Source organism: Hypanus sabinus, chromosome 19, assembly GCF_030144855.1.
Source record: "Hypanus sabinus isolate sHypSab1 chromosome 19, sHypSab1.hap1, whole genome shotgun sequence".
Lineage (NCBI taxonomy): Eukaryota > Metazoa > Chordata > Chondrichthyes > Myliobatiformes > Dasyatidae > Hypanus > Hypanus sabinus.
The window spans coordinates 73,907,166-73,919,990 of record NC_082724.1 but is presented as its reverse complement, the minus strand read 5'-3'; the positions used below and the strand labels follow the sequence as shown (position 1 = coordinate 73,919,990).

At 42.4% G+C, this 12,825-nt stretch overlaps 1 protein-coding gene across 7 annotated transcripts in view; it reads right to left on the bottom strand.

The window, feature by feature from the left end:
- The window catches only part of plxnb1b (plexin b1b), a 411,056-nt gene extending 399,190 nt beyond the window's left edge, over positions 1-11,866 (bottom strand). For 4 of the 7 annotated variants that reach the window (XM_059944752.1, XM_059944755.1, XM_059944751.1 and 1 more), the window contains exon 1: positions 11,537-11,852. The gene's annotated coding sequence lies outside the window, so the exon portion shown is untranslated. Of the gene's footprint in view, positions 1-11,536 lie in introns of all 7 variants that reach the window. The other 3 variants (XM_059944759.1, XM_059944757.1, XM_059944758.1) reach the window with 3 other exon arrangements.
- Positions 11,867-12,825: the final 959 nt, after the last annotated feature.

Sequence of the window (12,825 nt, the reverse complement as noted above, 5' to 3'; positions counted from 1 at the left end):
TGTAGCATTCTATTCACAAACTTTTTAACAGATTTTTTTAAGTTACTTCATACAAATGCTTGTCAGTTCAAAGTTCAAAGCAAATTTATCAAAGTATATATTTACCCAGTGCCCACTGTATTAGGTACATCTGTACATTAATCAGCCAATCACATGACAGTAACTCAATGCACGAAGTTTGCAGATGTGGTCAGGAGGTTCAGCTGTTGTTCAGAGAATGGGAAATAAATGTGATCCAAGTGACTTTGGCCATGGCACCAGACAGGGTGGTTTGAGTATCTCAGAAACTGCTGATCTCCTGGGATTTTCATGCACAGCAGTCTCTAGAGTTTACAGAGAACGATGCAAAAAAACAAAACAAAACGAAGAACATCCGGTGGGTGAAAATCCCCTTGTTAATGAGTGGTCAGAAGAAAATGGTCAGACTGGCTTAGCTGACAGGAAGGAAATAACCACGTGTTACAACAATGGTGTGCAGAAGAGCATCTCTGAATGAACACATTGATGTGGATAGGCTACAGCAAAGATAACCACATTGGGGTCCACTCCTGTACCTAATAAAGTGGCCACCTTATACTACCATATACTATCCTGACATTCATTTCCTTGCAAGCACTTAAAGGAAGTCAAAATACAAAGCAATTCTATGAAAAACTACATATAAACACAGATTGACAAACAATTACCAAACGTATGCGTTTTCTTCTCTGCAGTAACTCCAAAGGGCATACTGCATTAGGGTTGAGAACAAGCTGGACAAACACAACTTAACATCAATTCCTCAGTCAAGCCGTTCGGGACTTGGGCTATATTGTTATTTTTTTTAAAAGCCGGAATAAGAATGCCTTCCCCTCTTCCACCTTCTTATTCTGGTTACTTTCTTACCAATCTCAATGAAGCCTAAAACATCAACTGCTTATTCCCCTCCACAAGTGTGATCCCATGTGTGGTACACAGATTGTGTAGGCTTGTCAAAACTGACAGGCAACATTCCTGATCACAGCATAGTGTTACTGAATAACCAGCCATTGTACTCGACGATTGTTCAAATCCCAACAAGGCAGATAAGGGGTTTAAAGTTTTGGAATTAAATAAAATGCAGAACTTTAAAGAACGAACCTTCTCAGTAACAGTAACTATAAAGTCACTGGATTGTTGTGAAACATCATCTGATTCACCAGTGCCCCTCAGGGAAGGAAATCTGCCGTCCTCAACAACCAGACTACTCCAAAACCACCGAAATGTGGTTGACTCAGTTCAGGGAAAATTATGGCCTGATAATGAAGACTGTTGCTGTCAGTGATATCTCCACTTTGCAAGCGAATAAAACACGACATCTGGTCAAGTCAGACCTGATCAAACCCATAACTATAAATGAAGTGTTCATCCCAACTTTAACATATGAATAAATGGCCCCTCAATTCAAGTACATTCCATCATCTTCCACCTAACGGGAATCCTCAAAAGCACTGATTCCTGACAGCTCATCTCGCTGCTCCTCACACACACCCATCTCCATACATTGCAGGCCCCCCACAAGTTTCACTCCTTCACCTCCTGCTTGATTCCCATGTGCCCCACTTCTTCTTTGCCCACATCTAACCCTTTTCTCACTCCCATTCCCCAAACAGCCCCCAACGTTTTTTCCATTTCTCTTCCTGCCAGTCACATATTTACAGGCAAGAGCACTACACAGCAGCCAGCAATGAATTCTAGGGAAAAGATGCAAAGCCGTTATGTTTAGTGCAAACACAGCATTACTGTTTTCTGTCTCTGGATAGCAAGCTAACAGTTCCTTATTATTAGCATTGAGTGGAAGTGTCTGTTCTTGTGGGTGCACTGTGGCATTAACTTTGACAAGAACGCTATTCTCAGGCTAAGCAGGAATGACTGGGTAATTCCCTCACTGGCAAAGCATGTAGGCTGCTTTCCTGTAAATGGTTGCGATTCATTTCATCAACATAATAAAATTTGAATGATCCTCTACTCTACATTTTTTTTTAAAAAATGGGCAAGTTGTGTTTTTTGTTTTTATTTATCTACTTAGAGAGAAAGCACAGAGTTCTCTCTTCCAGCCCTTTTGCACAACACCGGCAAACAGCCCCCATTCAACCCCAGTCTAATTACAGGGCAATTTACAGACACCAATTAACCTATCAGCTGGTACATCTTTGTGCTGAGACAGGAAACTGGAGGACCCAGTGAAAACCCACACATTCCATGGAGAGAACATACAAACTCCTTACAGACAATGTCAGAATGTTACCCCAAAGTGTAACATCACCACAGTAACCATTAAGCTGCAATGGAGCCTGCCTTTATGAAGGGGAACTGCCCTAGCTTGACATAAATTTTCCACCATTCTTTATACAGACTGAGCAGCACAATCACCTGTTCGCTGTGAGCCCAGACATGCCCAACCCTGCCCCGAGTCACTGCTGGGAGCACTGTCAATTGCAAATCTGTCACAAGAAACTTGTCTCTTGCCAGGAAGCTGAAGGTAACCTGGGACAAGGGCAGGAACCTTCTCCATCTCAGAGTCTGGCAAAATCTTGCTCATTTCAGGAGGGCCGGGAGCATTTGAAAGCATTCTAGTGATCAGGTATCATCTGTAGTCTTCACTCTCCCTTCACAGATTATTTAAAAAGTCTACACACCATCAAGAGCATACATACAGTAAGGTGCCAGAAAAGGGCCAGTAACATCATGGACCCCATTCAACCTGTTCCTGGACTGTTTGTCCATCAGGGTGGAGGCAATGTAGCGTCCACATCAGGAGCACCAGACTCAAAAACAGTTACTTTCTTCAAGCAGCAAGGCTGATCAACACCTCCACCCACTAATCCAACACTACTTTATTATTTCCGGTCAGGCACCTTGTGTACAGCCTAGTATCACTTTATGAACATACAATCTATGTAGATAAGCTATCTTGTGTATTTATTTGTTGTGTTTTTATTGTGTTCTTTATTGTTCATGACTTTTGTCCATATACATGTGCCCATGCATTCCCAAGATTTTGTGAGTTATGTTACCTCTCACTCTAGATACACTACAAAATACAAAGGACATAGGAAGAGAACAGAGATGTGATGAGATTGAGGACCAGCCATGATTGCACTTAAGGACTGAATGACCATCACTCCCATGCTAAGGCAGGAAAAGTTCAGACACCAAACATTCCCACTGTATACACAATCCCCTTCCAATGACCAATACCCAGAACTCAGTTGGGTTTCAATCACTCCATTTGTACAGTATAAGCAAGAGACAAACGGAAAACCCAGTGAAAGAGGAGGCTCAAGAACCCTTCAACCACCAGGATCCTGAACCACGAGGGTAACTTCAAAAACGAGGGAAAATCAGCTGATACTGGAAATCACACTCACACTCACCCCCCCGGATTTAACTGGATTTCTTCTGTCAGGGAAGTTTCACAGCATTATGGGTGACTTTTGTTCTACTGTAAATACTCAAGACTGCACTTTCGACATCCAGGTTCTGGTTGGTGTATTTCCATCTCCAAAAAGAATAATGAATTTGCAGCTTCAAACAAGGTCACGTTTGCACTAAGCAGTTTGATATCTCTGAGCCCAATCTCCATCTTGCACTGATCTCCAAGACTGGAACGTGTACACATACTTCAGACATGCCCTCAAACTTGCCAGTATATCAGTTTGAAAAAAGCTGCAGAAGGTTATTAAATTCAGCCAGTTCTATCATGGGTACTAGCCTCCCCACCACAAAGGACTAGGAACCTTCACCATCTGGCACATGCCCTCTTCTCATTGCTGCCATTAGGGAGGAGGTGCAGGAACCTTAAGTGTTTTAGGAACAGCTTTTTCCCCTCTACCATCAGATTTCTGAACAGACCATGATCACTTATTACTCCCTATGTGTGTATTGTACTGTACTACAGCTGCAAAAGAACATATTTCACAACATATGTCAGTGAAAATAAACATGATCACGATTCTCTCAAAGTCTGCAACTCTTCGCAAACTGGGCAATAGAGCAAGGCACAATATTGGGTGCTTCAGGGTTAATTCAATCCACAATCTGAAGGGAAAGAAGACAACTTCAACATTAATATAAAACAACACACACCCCTTTCTCTTCTGAACCAAAGTCATTTTCTCTAGTTGCAAAGTAAAACTAAATAGCAAAAAATAAAGATCACAATGTACCAGAGATTCTTAATAGGTCAGGCAGCAGCCAGGAATTGGCAGAGTTCAAATCAAGTTGCTTTTATTGTCATTTCAACCACAACTGCTGGTACAGTACACAGTAAAAACGAAACAATGTTCCTCCAGGACCATGGTTAATATTTCAGATCAATAACCATCATCAGATGAAAATGTGATTTATCCAAACTACTAACCCCACTTCTCTCTTCACAGATGCTGCCTGACCTGCTGAGTGTTTATTTCTGATTTTCTCTGGTCTGGTATCAAGTCCAGACGGGGTTAGCTCTTTCCTGAAATATACCCAGAAAAATGCACCATTTCCTAACACGCATTTGCATTATCATTGCTTATCCCTGGCTACAGACACCAGGGGGGATAAATCAAATAGATTTTTGGTGAAGTGCTCAGGGCAAGATTGGGGCCATGGGCTTGTTTCTTCACATTCCAGCCACTTTTTGGGCAGATAATTGAGGAATTAAAACCAGTCCATCTGAGCTAATGATTTATGCTCCAGAAATTAAGATGCATAAATGTTTATTAGCATCTTTGCCAGACTTTGTGACCAACTACAATCCTTTAGTCAGTGATTCAATACAAATTGCTTGCCCTTATTCCCTGTACATCTGGTAGATTTAATATTAATTGCTTACATTTATTCCGTGTGCATCTGGTTGTTCATTGTGCTAAAAAAAAGTATCCCATATTACAAACAATATAAATTAAAAGAATGAAGTGGGTAGGCCAACTTTCCAGAGTTTTCCTACCAACATTCCCCATTTGGGAGCTTAAACGGACACTAATCTATTTATTCACGGTAAACTGCATTTATAATTTCCTGACTGAGGGATGTGATTGTCAGAACAACAGATTGCAATTGCTAATACAGCCAGGCGACAACAGCAAAATTCACCATCATGCCAAGAATACTAACAACGGACTGATTACTCTTCTAGTTTACCATCAGTGTAGGACCGGATGATACAGCAGCACAAGAAAGATTCTCCACACCTTGAATACATGTTACATGCAAATGTTATACTTGAATGTTCGCAACACAAGAAATAAAATGGACAATCTTCAAATTCAGCTATAGATTGCCAAGTATGACACTGTGGCCATCTCTGAAACTTGGCTAAAGGATGGCTTCCATTGGGAGATGAACATCCAAGGATATACGGTGTATCAGAAAGATAGGTTAGTAGGCAGAGGGAGTGGTGTGGCCCTGTGTACAAGAAATAATATTAAACGATTAGAAAGGGATGACATAGGATCAGAAGGTGTAGAGTCTCTATGGGTTGAGTTAAGAAATGGGGCAAGGGTAAAAGGACCCTGATGGCAGTTGTATACGGGAGCTCCAAACAGCAGCCGGGATGTGGATTACAAATTACAGGAGGAAATAGAAAAGGGATGTCAGAAGGGGAATGTCATGATAATCATTGGGGATTTTAGCATGAAAGTGGATTGGGAAAACTAGGCCAGTACTGGACCTCAAGAGAGAGAATTTGTAGAATGTCAGGATGGGTTTTTAGAATAACTTGTTGTTGAGCCCACTAAGGGATCGGCTGTGCTGGATTGGGTATTATGTAATAATCTGGAGGTAATAAAAAAGTTTAAGGTTAAGGAACCCTGGGAACAGTGATCACAATATAATTGAGTTCACTTTGAAATTTGAGAAGGAGAAACTAAATTCCAATGTGTCGGTATTTCAGTGGAATAAAGGAAATTACAATGACATAAGAGGAGAATTGGCCAAGGTTGACTGGAAGGAGAAACTAGCAGGAAGGACAGCAGAGCAGCAATGGCTGGAGTTTCTGTGAAAAATGAGGGAAGTGCAAGACAGATATACTCCAAATAAGAAGACATTTTTGAATGGAAGAAGGACACCACTGTGGCTGACAAGTGAAGTCAGAGCCAAAGCAAAAGAGAGGGCATACAAGAAAGCCAAAGCTAGTGAGAAGAGAGAGGATTGGGAAGCTTTTAAAAACTTGCAGAAGGAAACTAAGAATGTCATTAGGAAGGAAAAGATGAATTATGAAAGGAAGCTGGTGATGATGATCAAAGATGATACTGAAAGCTTTTAGGGTAAAAGAGTTTAGGGTAGATGTAGGACTAATAGAAAATGATGCTGGAGATATTGTAATGAGAGTCGCAGAGATGGCAGAGGAACAGAATGCATATTTTGTATCAATCTTCACAGTAGAAGACATTTGTAGTATACTGAACATTCAAGAGCGTCAGGGTAGTGAAGTTTACGCAGTGAAAATTGCGACTAAGAAGATGCTCAGGAAGCTTAATGGTCTGAAGGTGGATAAATCTCCTGGACCTGTTGGAATGCATCCTCAGGAAGTAACTAGAGAGACTGCGGAGGCATTAACAATGATCTTTCAAGAATCAATAGATTCTGTCATTGTACCGAATGACTGGAAAAATGCAAATGTTACTCCACTATTTAAGAAGGGTGGGAGGCAGTAGAAAGGAAACTATAGACCTGTTAGCCTGACATCAGTGGTTGGGAAGTTGTTGGAGTTGATTTCAGGGTACCTTCAGGCACATAGGCCAAAGCTAGCGTGGTTTCCTGAAAGGAAATTCCTGCCTGACTGACCTACTGCAATTCTTTGAGGAAATTATGAGTAGGGTAGACAAAGGAGATGCAGTAGATGTGATCCACTTGGATTTTCACAAGACCTTTGACAAGGTGCTGGACATGAGGTTGCTTAGCAAGAGCCCATGGAATTACAGGGAAACTACTAGCATGGGTGGAGCATTGGCTGATCGGCAGAAAACAGAGAGTGGGAATAAAGGGATTCTATTCTGGCTGGGTGCCGATTACCAGTGGAGTTCCACAGGGGTCGGTGTTGGGACTGCTGCTTTTTACGATGTACATCAATGATTTGGAATATAGGATTAATGGATTTATGGCTAAATTTGCCGATGATACAAAGGTAGGTGGAGGATCAGGTAGTGTTGAGGAAACAGAGAGCCTGCAGAGAGACTTAGATAGTTTAGGGGAATGGGCAAAGTGGAAAATGAAATACAATGTTGGTAAGTGTATGGTCATGCACTTTGGTGGAAGAAATAAACAGGCAGACTATTATTTAGATGGGGAAGAGATTTCAAAATGCAGAAAAGGGACTTGGGAGTCCTTGTATAGGATACCCTAAAGGTTAACCTCCAGGTTGAGTCAGTGCTGAAGAAGGCGAATATAATGTTGGTATTCATTTCTAGAGCTACAGAATATAACAGCAGGGATGTGATGTTGAGGCTCTATAAGGCACTTGTGAGACCACACCTGGAGTATTGTGTGCAGTTTTGGGCTCCTTATTTTAGAAAGGATATACCGATATTGGAGAGGGTTCAGAGAAGATTCACGAGAATGATTCCAGGAACGAAAGGGTTACCATAAGAGGAATGTCTGACAGCTCTTGGGCTGTATTCCCTGGAGTTCAGGAGAATGAGAGGGGATCTCATAGAAACATTCTGAGAGTTAAAAAGCTTGAACAGATTAGATACGGCAAAGTTATTTCCCATGGTAGGGGAGTCCAGGACAAGAGGGTATGGGGGGAAGGCAAGGGGAGTGGGGATGACTGAAAGAATTGGATCAGCTGATGATTGAATGGCGGAGCCGACTCGATGGACTGAGTAGCCTACTTCTGCTGTTCACCTTAGCAAATTAAAACGAACCCAGAAAACGAATACACTTTAGCAATTATACCAAGTTATTGACAAGCCCATGATCCTCTGATGACATCACCCAGCCGAATGCACCACGGACAGTAATATCACTCCATAATGTCTGTGTTGTATTTCCAATATGTAAAGATTTTTTTTAAAGTATGTATTGAAAATTAATACTGGTGCTAATGATTTGAACAGCAAAACCTTGAGGAATTAGAGAATATCATTAAGAAATTGGGATTGTTTAATTTTGACTGTAACTGAATACCTGGTATTCTGGAATGTTAAGCTCACCATAAAGTTTATGCTTTGGTTAATGTTCCATCAAATTCCTCACAGCAGCAACCCAAGCAGCACATCTGCATGAATGAGCAATCTGTTACCATACACAGAGGTAGACACTCCATGCCATGCATTCTGATTGGGTGTATCCTTTAGCTTTCTTTCATCTTTATCACTTAGAGCACCAACTCGAGAAGCTTCACTTTCACAAACACAAACTGCCCTTCTCACCTTCAAAGGAAACTACATCTAATGTCAACCTGTCACTGTCTGGACATCTTGTCCAGTGAGTGGGGGAAGGTGTGCAGCAACGAAGAACAGGAATCAGGCTGGGCGAGCTAGTGTTCGGAGCAAAGGAGGAGGAAAGGTGACTTGATAGAAGTGTACAGGATTATAAGAGGAATTGTTAAAGAGCATTCAGGGCAGCAACACCCAATCCCAGAGGGCATCTTTTTAAGCTAATTAGAGGAAAGTTTAGAGGAGACGTCGGAGGTTGATGTTTTCAAAAGAAAACAGAGCGCTAAGTCCCGGGGTGGTAGCAGAGGCTAAAACATTAGAGACATTTAAAAGATATTTAGATGCATAGATGAAAGAAAAATGGAATGGGCCATATATGAGGGAAGGATTAGATTGATCATGGAATAAGTTAAAAAGTCAGCACAACATCAAGGTCTGAAGGGCCCGTACTGTTCTATGTCCTTGTTATCTCTCACTTCCCATCTCAAATGGCCAGGACTGAGTTTTACCTATGCTGTACTAAAAGGTTATAACTTCCACTGTAGGTACTCATCAGCTCTTTAAAACTACATCATGACAAGCCAAACAGTGCTCCAGTGGCAGACAATCAAATATGACCAATCATCCCCAGAATATCACAAACAGTGCAATCAAATCCCAACTATTCACTCTCAGCTATTATTAGACTTGCATTTAGAGTACTGGAGATATTTATACTACCACACACAAGGACAATAAAAATATTCTATCATCCAACCAATGTCCAAGCTAAGTTCCTAAATGTCACTCATGGAGATATAACTGGCTGTGTTAACTGATGTACAGTCAAATAACCCATCTGTTCTCATGGTCAAGAACAACACACAAACTGAGGGGGCAGTACAGGACAAATAACATCCAAGGAATATTTTCACAGCAAGAAAACCCGGGGAACGAGATGTTATATAAAAGCGTTATATAAAACCCAAGTTGGACTATAAAAGTTATAGTCCAACTTGGGTTCATTCCTTTCTTCATGCACAAAATTAGTTTGCAATCTTAGCTGGACCACTTGGGAGACAAGTGATATTTCCTTACTTGATCTTCCAAACTCACTCAGACATAAAGGTACAGGTTAAAAAATATTCCAAATGGAAATGAGGAGAATGGAGTAAGGAGTTGGAGAGGTTTGTATTAACACTATCAATGATCCTAAAGGTCAGGGTGAAGGGTGAATTTCCTTACCCTGAACAACCAGGACCATGTTTAAAGAAGGGAAAAGAGCAGAGGCAAAGAAACCCATATTCATGGCAAAGTGTTTTAAGAGCCAATATCTGAAATCAGCTTCTTTGCCCATTTTCCTAATCTGTCCAAGTCTTTCTGTAGCCTCTCGACTTCCTCAAAGCCAGCTGCCCCTCCACCTATCTTCATATCATCTGCGAACTTTGCAACAAAGCCATCAATTCATCTGGTATGGGACAGTGGGACAGTGGAGCATGGAGCAGAAGTCCCTACAAAGGACTGTGAGAACATAGTGGTCTCCTTACATTTACCAGGAGCGTTGCATGAGCAGGGCTCACCCACCCACCCAGCATCCTCTTTGACTTTCTACCATCAGGCAGGAGATAATGATGCATAAAAACAAGAACGGTCAGGATGGGAAAGTTTCTTTCCCCAGGTCATAAAGCTTCTGTACACCCTGCCGCATCGTAGTTGAAGTGTCACTGGTTAATCTGTTTTGTACCTTACTATATTTAATATTTATGCATTTTAGTTTGTTATTCGGAGAAGCATCGCCTTGTTTCTATATGCATTATATGGCTATTCAAATTGACTTCAACTTCATCATCAAAATCATTGACACATGACGTAAAAAGAATCGGTCCCAACACAGACCCCTGTGGAACACCACTAGTCACCGGCAGCCAGTCAGAAAAGACTCCCTTTATTCCCACTCTGCCTCCTGGCAATCCGCCACTGCTTCATCTGCAACACCACGGGTCCGTATCTGTCTACGGGAATGGGATAAATATGGCCGGGACGATGGTAACCAGATGATCGGTTGCACTAACATCACGTGGCTGGTCATGGGATTTGCTTTGCAATTGGTCACAATCAAAATCCTGAAAGGGGGTGCCACAGGAGTAAATCTTTAATTTCTCCCAGAAGCAAAGACATATATTACTTCTTTGCAAACTCTTCATCGTGAGGATGGTGAATAAATAAACAGGTGTTCAAGGAGTCAGTGCTGGCAAATTCAAAAGGGAGTTTTGGCATTGAAACAGCAGTAAGGGTATACGAGAAAGTAGCACAAGGTACAGATGGACTAATATGCCCAATCTGTTGTTGCGAAAACAAGATCGACCTATGTCATTTAAAATAAATCCAAAGCTGTGAATGTTCCAGACGGGAACTCTGAACTTGCAATACCATGGAAAAGAGACTGTGGCAACAGCGAAAATCTTCCTCCACCCCCAGTCAATAAACGCGAACATTTAAAAAGGGAATGATGCCGACTAACGTGGTCTGGATCTGACACCTACAACCTCATGTGAATTCCCATATATATCGGCAGGTGATTTGACAGCAGTTTCCAGGAGAAACATTAAAAGTGCTACAGATGACCAAAAAGCGCTACGTTAGACCTAAAGGCGCCACTTCAACGACTACTTTGGAGGAGTCTCCAGAGATACCTGCTGTTCCGGAGAGAAACAGCTCACATTTGTGTACAGATTTCACCTTTGTTCCACACACAGCCTTCTCTCCCGGAACCGACACCGTCTGGCCCATGTCGGACACTCACTCTCCGCCCAGGAATCGAGTTAAACCCCCTCCCACCCGACCCAAAATGGGAACTTTTGCCTCCTTTTGAGTATGGGAACGCACCGGTGACCCCAGAGGAGACCCGCAGCGGGAAGAAAAGAACAGCTGCCAGTAAGTGGCAGCATCAAATTGGCTCTCCCTCCTCCTCCTCCTCCTCCTCCTCCACCCCATTCACCCCTCCCCCTTACTACTCACTCACCTCAATAAAACAAAGAGCACAACTATTTCCCCAGGAGAAGGATCCCAGCAGAATGTCACGAAAAAGAACAAGTGGAAAAGGGAAACGATTTCTAATAGTGCCTCATCACCATCATTCTCCGACAGATTCACAATAACCTCTTTTAACGCCTTACCTTGGAAAAGTTTCTTTTAAAATTGCGACGCAGGGTTCTGCTATTGGCTTTCACGCGGTTCCAGCAGCTGATCAGCGATTAATCCCACAGCTCAGTGCTTCTTGCGGTACAAGTTTTAACTCCCGGGACTTTTCAGCACGGTGGTTCAGAAGATGGTATTGATTTCGTCCCCCTCTCCCTCCGCTCTGTGTATGAGGAAAGGCTGTACAGTGCCTGCTACTGTTCGCAGACTCGCTGCCAGCTCACAGGCCCTTCAAGAACACCCCTTAATCACCGCACTGGCAGATCACACACTCAGGTTCTGTGAAGACCGAGACCTGCCTAGCCGATGACATCACTCTTTCAACACACGCCCTTGGCAGCGACTTAAAAGGGCAATGCCCAACAGTGTTCTCACTCACCTATCAAACCAACATGTTGTCTAACTTCCAACAGATAGCAGCCAGAAAACAACTGGCACATCTTACGCGGTCAGCAATGATTCAGTTAGTTCTGATAACGACAGGAAAACAACGCTAAAATGGAAGCAAGCAACACGATGAACAGTACGACTGGTTCCATGAAAATGTTGATATAAACAAGGTCAGCAGTGGAACAGACAATCCTGTTATAGATACATTATTTCCAGTAGGGTGTTCCCTGTTACGCAAAGCGAACGAGACTATTCAGCCCCTCAAGCAGTTTCTACTAGACAGGATCCAGAGGAGATTCGCCAGGATTAGGCAGCATGATTTATGAGGATAGGTTGAGCAAACTAGGGCTTTTCTCTTTGGAACGGAGGACGAGGAGAGAGTTGATGAATGCGTACTAGATAGTAAGAGACATAGATCAAGTGGACAATCAGATGCTTTTTTCCCAGGGTGAAATGGCTACATGAGGGGACATCATTTTAAGGTGATTGGAAGAAAGTATGTGGGGAATATCAGATGTAAGTTTTTTTTTTCCATAGAGAGTGGCAAGTACATGGAATGCACTGTCAGGGATTGTGGTAGAAATACATATAGAACACTACAGCACAGTACAGGCCCTTCAGCCTTCCATGTGGTGCTGACCCATATAATACTTAAATAAGAAGTACTAAACCCACACTACCCCATAACCCTCCATTTTTCTTTCATCCATGTGCCTTTCCAAGATGCTCTTAAATACCCCTAATGTTTTAGCCTCCACCACCATCCCTGGCAAGTCATTCCAGGCACCCACAACCCTCTGCATAAAAAGACTTACCCCCGATGTCTCCCCTAAACTTCCTTCCCTTAATTTTGTACATATGCCCTCTGGTGTTTGCT